General features: G+C 35.7%; 1 long non-coding RNA gene across 1 annotated transcript in view; it reads right to left on the bottom strand.

Annotated features, from left to right (window-relative positions):
• Positions 1 to 454: 454 nt before the first annotated feature.
• LOC141565461 (uncharacterized) overlaps positions 455 to 13,523 on the bottom strand; it is an 84,695-nt gene continuing 71,626 nt past the window's right edge. Inside the window, exons 3-4 of the long non-coding RNA XR_012489027.1 lie at positions 8,729 to 8,821; positions 455 to 821 (exon numbers count right to left, since the gene is read on the bottom strand). This is a non-coding gene — a long non-coding RNA (uncharacterized LOC141565461). The remainder of the gene's footprint in view (positions 822 to 8,728; positions 8,822 to 13,523) is intronic.

Genomic DNA, 13,523 nt, shown 5'->3' on the forward strand with positions numbered 1-13,523 from the left:
GTCAGTGTAGGTATAGTGAATCAGAGAATGTTAGAGCTGGAAAAAACTATAGGCTCACAGAATTCAATCCAATTTAAGAGGCATTACTAAGTTTCTATTATGTGTCATAATGGTGTAGGGGCCAGATACAAAAACAAAAATCAAACAGTCCCCTAACTTTAAAGAGATTGCTTTAGGATGGGAGGAAGAAGGATGGAGACAATGTGTATACAAACAAGAAAATATTAATTTTTTTAAAAAAAGCAAAGTGATTTTGTAGGTGCTAAGAATTGGGAGTGTCTGAAATAGTTAAATCCCAGAGCTGGAAGTAAATTTTTAGGTTCTTTGTCCAAATCCATTTGTTTTACTAATGAAAAACTAATGACTAGTGAACGAATGACCCCCAGAGCTGAAGATTCTTAGCTTCAGTTTCTAAAATGAGATTTATTATTGTATCCATTTCACAGGGCTCTTGTGATGATAAAATGAAGTAACTTTTGTAAATGCTTATTTTAGATAATTCTGCAAACTTTAAGGTTTTTTAAATGGCAATATGAATTCCAGTTCTTGTTTTTCTCTTCCTCCTCCTCCTCCTCCTCTTCTTGCTCTGTGACTTAAGGAACTTGCAATCTAATGAAGAAGCTAGGAAAGTAAACAAAAAGTAGCTTGGAGGTGAGGGCACCAATGGGTACCATCTGGACCCAGGGGATACTTCTGCATTCTATCTGTGGAGCACAATCCAAGCATAGCTACTTATGCAAAGTGAGGAGTTGCAAAACTCTGATCCTGTCTTCTGTAAAGTTTTGGGAGGAGTTGAGTGCTTCTTTCTCCGACCTGCTGATCTGAGGGAAAAGGAGAATGAGGGAATTGAGAAAGTGTTGAGTATCAAAAGCCGAGTTACACAGAATGCTGAGGAGATTTTGGATGATCAACTTATCCTAGGAGGGACATCTTGTTCCAGGGAGTTCAAACCAAGCACAACTACAGATGGAAAGTAAAGCTATTTTCTTATCTACTTGCCATTTTATCTTATTTGTCTTTCTCCTAGCTAACCAATGATCTACGGTATCATTCCCCCTCCCCCCCCACTTTATGCACCCACTGCACTCCCACACACACTTCAATCAAAAGCTGCTCCCAGATCCACAGTTTATACTATAGGCATAAATAACTGACACCATCTTAAAGTATTAAACACACACACACACACACACACACACACACACACACACACACACACACCCCAAGAGTGTTAATATTTTTAAAAGGTTTAAAGTCTTATTTAAAGGATTAAAGCCATATTGCAACCTGGCTTTAGAAGAGAATCATTGGCAGACAGAAAGTTTTCCCTGATATCACACTATTCAGGGCAAAAGTCTTAGGACAATCCTGACTATGTCTTGTTCAAAGTTGGCAAATTTAAGATTCACTAGATCAGGGGAAAAGTGATATTCTGAAGAATGGTCCTTTTATGGATCCCATGCTCTGCCTATTCCCTCCCTCCATAAATACACTTTGCACTGGGCTAGCTTGTGACTAGGCTATTTGGGGATTTATTCTTTAAAAACCTTCAAGAAGACAAACCCCATTGTAGGCCTCCAATGAGCTGGCTAATCTCATCTACTCCAATAGATTTAAAACATTAAAATTATGTGTAAATTGTAGATAGGGGCTACAGCAAATGATCTCCCCATTCTTCCATCACACCCTGCTTTTATCCTCCTGACCCCCCAATATTTAAGTTTTCAGGTGTGCTTCTAGAATACCAGCTAAAGATAGCGCCTCACCTGGGAACCTCTTTCTACTGCTGGAGCAGTGAATGGGTCAGTGGAAAAAGACCCCAAAGCGAGTTCTTGGGGTCCCCTTCTGTCTCAGAACTCAAAGAAAGAGAAAAGGCCTTTTCTACAATAGGAATTCCAGATGGAAACCTGCCAATGCTTGCAAGTATCACAGCCAGTTGAAAGAGCTACTGTTTTTTTTATCTCAGTTTAGAGTTAGAACAAGAATAGCAACAGCAGTCACATTCATTCTGCTGAAATTACAAGGGACATCAATCTCCAGACTTCAGACTGTAAGTTGACAGCGCAGGAAAGTCTCTCTTTGTCCTGTTTCCTACACAGAGAAAGTATGCATCTAGAAAAGTTGGGAGCTTTCCACTGAAAACAGATTGTGAAAACAAGTTGTTTTTAGTATTCTTAACTCTATCCCTCACTGGTAGTGTGACCCTGAACCAGTCATTAGCCCTTGAGGTTTCTATTGCTCAGTCTATAAAATGGAGCCAAGAGAAACTGTCACCTGTCTTACTTGATAGATGATTGTGAGAAGGTAAGAGGAGGAGTGAACCAGTGGGAGGTGGAGGAAGCTGCTCAGAAATCCAGATGAGGGGGCGGACAGTTGCAGGAGGCAGCTCCAGTTGTAGAAGTAGAAGAGGAAGAGGACACTAGGATTAGAATGAAAAATAAAGACTAGGATGCCCTAGACAAGAAAACTCTTTGGCCAAAAGGAATAGCAAATTTGCTTAAAGAATTGGGCATGGGAATGGACTCATTAACAATAGTATACCTAATTTATAGGGTTTCAAAATCACAGAATTTGAAAAGACTTCTACTCAAAAGCATTCTGTGGTTCCCCACTTTCCAATGAATAAGATCTTTAACCTAACATCTCTGATAATCCAGTACCAGACTACTTTTCTGACTTCATTTCCATTACCCATTTTTACTAACTCCTTAGTAATCCACCATTTCAGATAGGTTTCTCTACTTTGACATATTTTATAACCCCAAACATGCTTGGCTCACTCCCACCTCCTGACCTTCCTTCCTATCATCTGCATACCTCCAACCTCTGACAAATAGAATGTCCTTCTTCTTCTTTCTGCCTTTTCACATCTAAACAATCCTTTACAATTCTCCTTCTTCATAAATTATATGTTCTAACAGCAATCCCAGTGATTTCTCTCTACTCTGAATTCCTCTCACATTTATTGTTTTCCCCATCATTTTTTAAATGCATTTCATAAAAAATTAAAGACTATTATTATATTGGAAAAGAAGATGATTTTATTTTTTGGTTAATGTCTATGATTTTATCAATGGGGAGAATTCCCCATATGGAAAGTCCTTTCATCAAGGCAAATAACAAACCTCTAACTTGTATCTTTAGGTAATTACCTGGAGTGTAGAGATTTGCTCTCAATTACACAGAATTATCAGCACTGAATCTATGTCTTTATAATTACCAAGTTTATCTCTTATTATTTGCTAATTGCGTAGGTATAAGAAGTAAAGAGACTTATGAAAGCACACATGAAAATCAGTCTCATTATTTTGAAGTCAATTCCAAAAAATGACCAACTTCCCTCATGTAGCATGTCATGGTCCCAGTTGTCTATATCATATGTTCCCCCCTCCCTTGTTTTCCAGCCTTCCTTTGTGTTGTCTTTCTCCCATTGGAATATAAGCTTCTTGAGAGCAGAGACTACCTTACTTTATACCATATGTATCCCCAACATAGTTTAGAATACTGTCTTGTATATTTGTTGTTCCATTGTCTGACTCTTTATGACCCCATTTGGAGTTTTCTTTGCATAGATATTGAAGTGGTTTGCCATTTCCTTCTCCAGCTCATTGAGAAAACTGTGGCAAGCAGTATTAAGTCATTTGCCCAGAGTTACACAACTAGTAAGTATCTAGTAAGTGTCTGAAGTCAGATTTGAACTCAAGAAGATGGATCCTACTGATTCTAAGCCCAATACTGCAGGCCACTGTGCCACCTGCTTGCTCCATCAGACACATAGTAAGTTCTTAATACATTTATTGTTTTTTTTTTTCATTCATTAATCTTGGACAGCATTGGTTTATCAACCTAGACTTTTTGCAGATCTCTGATGTCTCAGCATTAATTGGAATAAATTCCAGGCTGTTTTAAGTCCTAGCAGAGAATTGCAAGTAGAGATCTGGTACTCATTACCTGGTTACCCTGCTTTCCCAAGTAAATAGAAGCCAATAACAAGGAACAAAGAAGAATTCTTGAACTTTCTCCCTTGAGAGGATCCATAGACACATGTCTAAATTCTGGTACTTGACATCTGAGGAAGAACCTTGGTTGATAGATTGATATATTCATACTGCCTTGGTAGGACATGTGCTAGAGATGTCACAGACAGAATTTCCTCCAAAACTCCCCAACCTTTAAAAGTAAGGATTCTTAACCTCTAATGAAGCTAATAGACTCCATCTCAGAATAATATCTTTAAATGCATAAAAATTATATAGAATTAAAAATGAAACCAATTATATTGAAATACGGTTATCATTTTAAAAAAATTCATGAATAACAGCTAAGAATTCCTGCTAGAGTTTAATCGCAGAAGCTGAGATGAAAGACATTAAGAATAGACTGAAAGAACTGTTAATCAACAGCATTTTTGCAGAGTGCCATAGTCCATATTCCTTAATCATTGCAATGATATGGAAGATAGTATTATCAGAAAACTGGTTATTTATTGGTTCAGAACATAAGCTCCTTAAACTACTACTTCTAGCTATGGTCCCAATGTAATTGAGCTCACACAAGAAAAAAAATGATAGAATCTTTGAATTCACTGTCAAGAAGTTTACAGAGTTCTGCTAAGAAATCTTGGTGTCAAGGGAAAACACAAGTGTGTAGATAAGTAGAAAGCTACTCCATATCAAGAAGATGAAATGCCTGGCAATCCTTTCTACACAGTAGTTTCAGAGAAGACTTTGGATCCTGAAAAGACAATAATCACAATTATCAGATTGCTATAAGCAAGTCTTTTACAGATCCTGATGATTAGGGAGTTTTAAGTGATGAAGAATGCCAACCAAGCTTCAGTTATACCAGTTACTGATGGACTGTTAGAGTTAGAACTGAAGGTACCATGGAAAAGACCTAAATTGTTATTCATGAAGAAAAAAATTACATATTAGTACCCTCTTGGTCAAGGAAGTCAAGTAAAACTACACCTGACCAAGAGGTACCTCTGTCCAGAGAACAGAAGAGATGGAATCCAAAGAATCCTTCTTTTCTTACTAATACTTTAGCTGTGCATGCCCCAGGGGAACAGAAACCACATATGGCTCCTGACAAAATAAACACTGGAGATCATAGGATTGAAATCAACATAATCAAAACTAAATTCAACATTTATCCAAAATTACTATTCTGAATTACTCTATTTCCATCAAAGGCAACACGATGATTCCAGTAACCCAAATTTCCAATCATAGTGCCATCCTTAACCCTTCACTGTACACATCCACTCCTTGGCCAGATGTTGTTTCCACTTCCATACTATGTTTCTCATTTGTTTCTTCCTCTACTCACATAGCCATCACCCTAGTTCAGGACTTCATCATCTCTTTCCTGGGTTATTGCAAAATCCTCCTAATTGGCCTCAAGTCTGTTCCTACTTCCAATCCATTCTCCAAACAGCTGCCAAAGTGGTTTTATTAAATTACAAATGTGACCATGCCATTTCCCTACTCAGCAAGCTTTACAATCTCCAGACAGCCTCTAACATCAACTAAAAACTAGTCTGGTATTTAAAATCTATCACAACTTCGCCTAATATTTCCAGCTTTGCATATTGCTCCATTTTATGCACAGAACGACCCCATCTGGCTCTCTTAATATTCTTTGTTTATGGCAGATGAACTTTATCCCTTTACTGTACCTCACATTTGAAATGTTTTCTCTTTCCATCTCAGAAACCCTAGTGTCCTTCAAAGTTCAGCTAAAGTGCCACCTTCCTAACACCTCATACCTTTCAGATTGGTTTAAGATGACAGGAAAAAATAATGATAAATGTCGGAGGGATGTGGGAAAACTGGGACACTGATGCATTGTTGGTGGAACTGTGGAATGATCCAACCATTCTGGAGAGCAATTTGGAACTGTGCCCAAAGGGCTATAAAATTCTGCATAGTAATTTATCCTACTACTATGTGAAGGATCTGGGTAGAACTGGAATAAAGAGTTTCTTTTTTTAGAAATTTATTTCATTTTTAATTTATGGACTAAAACAAGCATTTCTATAATACAGTAAATTTTCTTTAAAAGATGATTGCATGTGAAACTGCAAATCTACTATGTACAACTTGTTATTCCTTTTACATATATAATGGAGTTATCAAGTCAATTTCTTTCCCCCCCCCTTTTTATCTACCCTCCTTTTCACCCTAAAGATAGCATTATTAGATAATAAGCCATATTTCTTCATATACCCTTCATAATTAGTGTACTTGTAATATTCAAAATAACATTCATTCAAAGTTTTTCTTAAAACAATGTTATTGTATACAATGATCTCTTGGTTCTACTCATTTCTCTCTTCATTATCATTCATTATTTCTTATAGCACAATAATATTCCTTCATAATCATATACTACAACATGTTCAGTCATTCTCAACTTATAGAGCTCTCTCTAGAAAAGGGAGATTTGAGGTTAAGGCAGAAAGTCTGATGATTGCCAGAGGAGGTTATCAGTGGCTCAACAGTCTTGAAAGCATAAGTTTTCCTCTTCAAGTATATATTCTAACTGCTTCTCTCTTTTTTAATGTTCCTTAGCTATATAGATTACCCACATATGCACCACTCTATGCATAATATTCATCAATTTATTCTTCATGAGCGTGCCTTTCTGTTTTTTCAATTTATACTCCTTTTTCTCAATATACAGTGGCAGTTTGTAAGTTAATAAAGCTCTGTGTATTACAAAATGGAAATATTTTTGTCCCTTATTTTGTTATTTTGTTTAATTTGATATCTTTGGTTTTCAATGGTTATTTTCTCAAGTTGACTTAGTAAAGGAAAGCATATCGATAAACCATGGGAGCTATGTTTTTAATGAGATTGTGCTCGACAAAATATCTTAAACCTGGGGTTGTTTTCTAGGATCCCACATGTTAAGATGATCCATGATTGGAAAGGATAGGATCTGTTGAGTGCTTGTGCTTCAACATGCAAGATGGAAAATTAACTTTTAATTACAAGAGTTTTTCCTTTTAAAATACACTATACTTATATGAATTGGTACAAAGTGAAGCAAACAGAATCAGAAAAACAAGATATACAATTTTCAATAGCATTTTATTTTCCAAATACATGTAAAGATAGTTTTTAACATTTATTTTTTTAAAATTTTGTGTTCCAAATTTGTCTTCCTCCCTCCCATACTTCTTCCTTCTCTCAAATAGCAAGTAATATGATATAGATTAAATATGCACAATTCTTGTAAGCATATTTCCATATTTGTCATGTTGTGCAAGAAAAATAAGACCAAAGAGGGATAACATATGAGAAAGAAAAAGCAAACAAATCAACAACAAGTGAAAATAATTCACTTCAATTCATATTCAGTCTCCATAGATCTCTCTCTGGATGCAGATGGAATTTTCCATCCCAAGTCTATTGGAATTTCCTTGAACCACCACATTGTTGAAAAGAGACAATTCCATCACCAGTTAATCATCATATAATCTTGTTGTTACTGTGTACAGTATTCTCTTGGTTCTGCTTGCTTCACACAGCATCAGTTCATGTAAGTCTTTCCAGGCTTTTCTGAAAACAGCCTTCCTCATCATTCCTTATAGAACAATAATATTCCATTACATTTGTATACTATAACTTATTCAGCCATTCCCCAATTGATGGGTATTTAATTAATTTCCAGTTCCTTGCCACTACAAAAAGGGATTCTACAAGTGTTTCTTATACATAGGTCTTTTTTCCCTTTTATGAAATTTTTGGGATACAAACCTAGTAATGACCCTGCGAAATCATTGCACAAAAGCAAAATATACAATAATGTAAATGAAAAGAGCAATAACAAGAATAAAAGAAACTGAATGTTGTATAATTATAATGATTAAAATAGGCCCCAAAAGAAGAAAAATGTATCTCTTTTTTCTTCTTTACAAGAATGAAAGACTTCAGATGGAGAATATTGCAAATACTGGTGGACTTGATTGAAATGTTGGTTAGTTTTGAATAAACCACTTTCTTCTCCCTTCTTTTTTCCCCTTTTAAGTCTACATGTCAAGAGATGGCTGTATAAGTAAGAGAGGAAGGGGGAATACAGTTAGAAATAAAGGTGATAGAAAGGCAAAAAAAAGTTACTTAAATGTTAAATCTCAATATAAAAAGAAGTTGCACTACATTTTACACCCTCCAAAAAAACCAAAGAATTTAATGACTAATTATTTCACTTGTTAGTTCTATTTAAGCAACTTGATTTTAAACTCCTGAGGGATAGATCCTCTATTATAAGTCAAGAGTCAAGAGAGGGGATAGATGAACTTTTCCTTCCAAATCAGTTATTGTAGTAACAGAAGATACAGAATGTAATCACAAAGTATTAATGAGATGTTAAATTGACTGTAAAAGATGTGGCTGTTCCACGATCCTTATATAAGATGCAAATACCTCTCTGATTAAGTCAACAGGGGAATAATGTAATAGATTGAGAAACCAAGTTAGTCATACTTCTAAAGGACCTCAAAGTAGTTATCAAAAAAGCTCAAGGCAGTCAAGGCTCAAAGAAGTTGTTGTATGAGACCCTTGATTGGGATGGAGAAGGGAGAGAAATGCTCTGTTTCTGTTACTTCCCTACTGACTATGTAGCCATGAAAAGAAACTAATGTACTAGTGAGAAGCCCTAAATTCAGTAAGACACAAAGACAAACACTGTTTACAGACACAGATGCCGCAAAGATAGTTACCTAAGGTTGTAACGTCACCAAGGATGCTGATCTCCAGCAATCAAGACTTAAGTTGTGAAGAAGAATAGATCCTGGGAACTCAGCTTGAGAACTCTATAATGAAAGAAAGGATGTCAGGTCTCATAGTATTCAAAGTTGTGACTTTTCTTTATCATTCATGTATCCTATATGAGTGCCCTACTTCCACTGCTCTCTAAATGTTAATCTACTCTTCCTATGAATACTGTGTTTTCTTGTAGGAAAACATTCCATAGTTTTATCATTACTGTTTTCTATAATTTCATCTTTAAAAATGCCTTAGAATTAAAACCCAATCAATCTAGTGGTTGATTAATAATGAAAAGCATACTAGTAGGGGTTTGTAAGTTAACAATAGTGTTAGAAATGCAAATTCATAAAGTTACCCTTAGATTGTGAAAATGGTCACTTCTCTAGGGACCCATCATGAATATAAATGCAAGTTGGTGTAATAGTTCAGAGGAGGCATGGTATATATAAAAATGAATATATATATATATATGTATATATATATATATGTCTTTTCAAATCATTTTTAGATTAAGTTTTTTTTTGAAATAAGAAACTTTTGTGTGTCAATAGATGAGATGGTCTTTAAGTCAGGGAAGATCAGAAAGTGTCAAAGGGCAATATCAATGACAAAAAATATTATTAGATAACGTTTGCATTTTTTGCAACTTGATCACCTTTCTCCATTTTTATGAGAGAAGATCAATTTTTGGTTCTGGGAGAGTATTGGGGAAAAGGAATCTATTTGAGTTCTGGTAAGAGGGACAAAGCAATACTGTTCAGTTCAATCTTACATTCCTCATAAAGTGTGGTTTTTTATGTGGAATAATTCTATAAGAGGGTATTATTACTTGTGACCTGTTCTCAGTATTTGTTGTTACAAATCGATATCAGTGGCTAATACCATGCATTCAGCATCAGTATTGAGCTTGTAAACACAGAATAAAGAACACAAAATATTAGAAGTGAGGACACCATCTAATCTAATTTCCTCATTTTATAGATGAACCCTAAGAAACTTAGGTTGAGATGTATTATAATTTCTTCAAGGTCATATCACAAGTGCCTAAGCTTATGGTGGAACTAGGGCTTTTGCAACTACAGCAGCCAAGGTAGGATTGTAACTGCATATCTTTGGCTTTTTTTGGAGAGCCAGGGATTCAGAACAGTGGGTATAGTCATTGTGTTAGTATGTCTCATGACTCTTATTTTCAAGACATGTTGAATAGGGTAATCCATCACTTCTAATGCCCTTAAGGCCATAATGTTGGAATTTTCAATGCAATTTATAAAGAAGTGGGATAATAGATATTCTTTTTGAGATACTGTTCTATGAAATATAACTGAAGGACTAGAAATCACTAACAGGATGGGGGAGGGCCAGGGGAAGAGGGTAAAACTTGATTGGTTGATTGATTAAATTTTGAATAGAGTACTTAGTCTGAAGGCTTTAATGTGCTAAGCATATAACTTAGGACCACCATATAAAAATATTTCAGTATTAGCAACCATTCTAATTACTTGAGCCATTTAAATGACCACACAAAGTTCCCCATGAAATTGTGAATAATGTACAAAGGTAACATAAGTGCACAGAGGTGACACACAAAGTAGTTATAGGAGGAAGCAGCTATATGTGGGGTATGGAGTAGGGAGATAAGAGCATTGGACCCCAAGGCATAAATATGATTTCAAATTTAGCCTCTGACATTTATTAGCTACATGAGCCTGGACAAGTCGCTTAATATAGATCTTATTTTTTCTCAATTATAAAAAGGGGAGAATAGCACCTATCTCCTAGGGCTGTTATGATGATTAAACCAAATAATATTCATAAAGCACTTAGCATAGTGCTTAATAAACGTTTTCTTCTTTCCTAATTTCATTCTTTTCTTTCTTTTTCCTTCTTTTCTTTTTTCTTTCTTTCCTTCCTTCCTTTCTTTCTTCCTTTCCTTCTGTTCTTTTTTTCCAGCAACATAGAAAACAATCCTGATTAATCAGACTAGGAAACAAAACAGTACCCTTGTTTCTGTCTTGGTAGTGGTGTAAAGAGAAAGGGGACACAGAAAAGGAATAACACAGTGAGAACTAGTAGTGGAATCCCAAGATGGTTGCACAGCACTGCCAGACCACCATGAGGTAAGATACAGTACATCAGTCATCAAGGGGAGGAAATATACCTCCCACAATCTGGCACCCTGGAGAAAAGTACTGCACTCTGCACTCAAACACCCCAGCTTAAGTAAAGGTGAAGTGTTGTATAAATCAGGTCCAGAATCCTGACATCAGTGAGCTTCTGGTTAAAAAAAGCCTTAAGGAAAGGATTGAAAGAAAATTTCCAGTTCTTTTCCTCTATGTACTCCCATGATGTCATCCTTCAAAAGGGAAGAAATTAAATAGGATTAAAAGCAAAATATCATAAATTGTCCAATATTTCCATTCTTAGCTAGTTCAGGAAACCAGTTCTCTATTAAATGAAGAAGGTGCTTATCATGCTCCTGTACTCCGGATGCAAAACTCCATATTTAACCCAGTTTGGGGACCCAAAACCCTGTTGGCACATGGGGCTTGTTAGTCTAAATCAGTATGTTAGCAGTTAATTAGTTAGCAGGAGTTAGTAGACTCCTGCAGCTACTTCTTTTGCTGCATCAGACCCATGCTTACCTCTATCCTTTCCTACAAGGGGATTTAACACAAATTCCCATTGTTCCTACTCTCTCTCCTGGAGGTTAGTGATAGTTTCATCTTTGTCTTTGTGTCTCTAGTAGCTAGCCCAATGCCTAGTACCTAGTAGATTCTTAAGAAATAATTGTTACATTGGTTCAGTTACTTCATTTGAAATCAGAATTCAGAAACTGTGAACATGACAAGGTTTGCTTTTCCTTCCTTTTCTCTTCATGGTCCCAATCCAAGAATTGCTTCACGCCAAGTCAACAAATGAGGTTGCTAATTGCCTGCACTTCAAGCTCAACCTCAGATCAGTATTTACTTTGATTTGCACATCAATACCATTAAGGAAGACTCCTAGATGAGAGTTTAGCTAATGAGTCTGCTTCTTAGGAAAATTAGGAAAGATGGAGCTTTAGCTATTTCAGGTAAAAGAAAATGCAGAGCTCTCTTAGTCATCAGTAACTCATGGGCATATACCAGAGATGCTACCCCATAGGCAGAAAGATATTTTTCTTTCTTTCTTTCTTTCTTTCTTTCTTTCTTTCTTTCTTTCTTTCTTTCTTTCTTTCTTTCTTTCTTTCTTTCTTTCTTTCTTTCTTTCTTTCTTTCTTTCTTTCTTGCTACCATTCTTTTCCCTATTCTATTAATTTGGGCAACCCCCCCTGTTTAATCTCTTGCCCTGTATCATCTACTCAGGGGAAACTTAGTTGAAGGAAAGCCAATATATGAAAACCCACATTTATACTAAATATAAATTAAGATTAAGTTAAATATAAATATAATCCATTTTGCCAAAACATTCACTATAGGTTTCTTTTAAATGCAAGAAATTATTCACTTTATAGAGTTATTATAGGTTTCTTTCAGATAAGTGGATCTCTACCTTTTTCTCTCATTTTCTAGTGAACCCTCTGCAATCTGATTTCCAGTCTCATCATACAATGACGTTCCTCTAGCCTAAACAGTTGCAATGGTCTTCTCCACTCCAACACTATCCTCAATACAACTGCAAAAGCAATTTTTTTCTGAATCATAGATCTGCCTATGTCACCTCCCTTACTCAATAATATCCAGTGGCTCATTGTAATCTCCAGGATCAATTATAAACACCTTTGTTTGGCATTAAAACTCTTTACAACCCAATACCTTCCTTGCTATCTTTCCCTTTCTGTTATATTTTACTACCCTCCATAAACTCTTACCATCTTGTCATAACTGGCCTACTTCTTTCTCACAGATGATAGATACTACAGTAGTTCACTATGACCTATCAGTCATATGTTTCATATCTATGCCTTTGCTCTGACTTTATACTTACAACGTTCTTCTTCATCTCCATTTTCTAGAATCTGTGGTTTCCTTCATGATTAAGATTAAGTACTTCCTCTGACCAGAGACTATTCCTGATGCCCCCACCTGCTAGTATCTTCTCTTTTTTTTTTATTATGGGTGGGTTGGGGTTAAGTGACTCCCCCAGGGTCACACTGCTATCTATATATAGATATATATTAATAAATTAATAAATACTTATTGCATTGGTTGATTAATTTCTATCAAGATCCTTTACATATACAATGTTATTCTGATTTTAAAAATAAGTTAAATTCAACTTTTCAGGATGGTACCCATTCTGTAATATGATAAACACCTATATAATCAGAAGATTTCTCACATCTATCACTCAACCTGATTCTAACCTAGAAATGTTTTCAAAAAATTTCTCATGAAGCTTGGTGCTAAAAAGGAGGGAAGGAACAACAATGAAATCCATTCCCTTTTTCCTCTCAACCAAAGATCCTGAGGAGAACAGAGAGAATACATGAAAATTAACAGTATACAGAGTGACAAAAGCTGTCAAGTCCATGTTCTATTCATCAAATAATTGAGTGAAACCCTGGGCAAAGTTCATTTTACCATTTCTTCTATTGACTAAATTCTGCCTAGTTGCTATTTCCTCTCAGCAACTGATGACACACTCTTTCCAACAACCTTCCAACCTCTTATTTCTTCAGTTCTTAAGGAAAGGTGGGTGTCAACTACTCAGCTTCACCCCATTTAGACCTACCATCTTTATCTGATGAGGACATTTTTGATTGTA

This window comes from Sminthopsis crassicaudata, chromosome 4 (genome assembly GCF_048593235.1).
Source record: "Sminthopsis crassicaudata isolate SCR6 chromosome 4, ASM4859323v1, whole genome shotgun sequence".
NCBI lineage: Eukaryota > Metazoa > Chordata > Mammalia > Dasyuromorphia > Dasyuridae > Sminthopsis > Sminthopsis crassicaudata.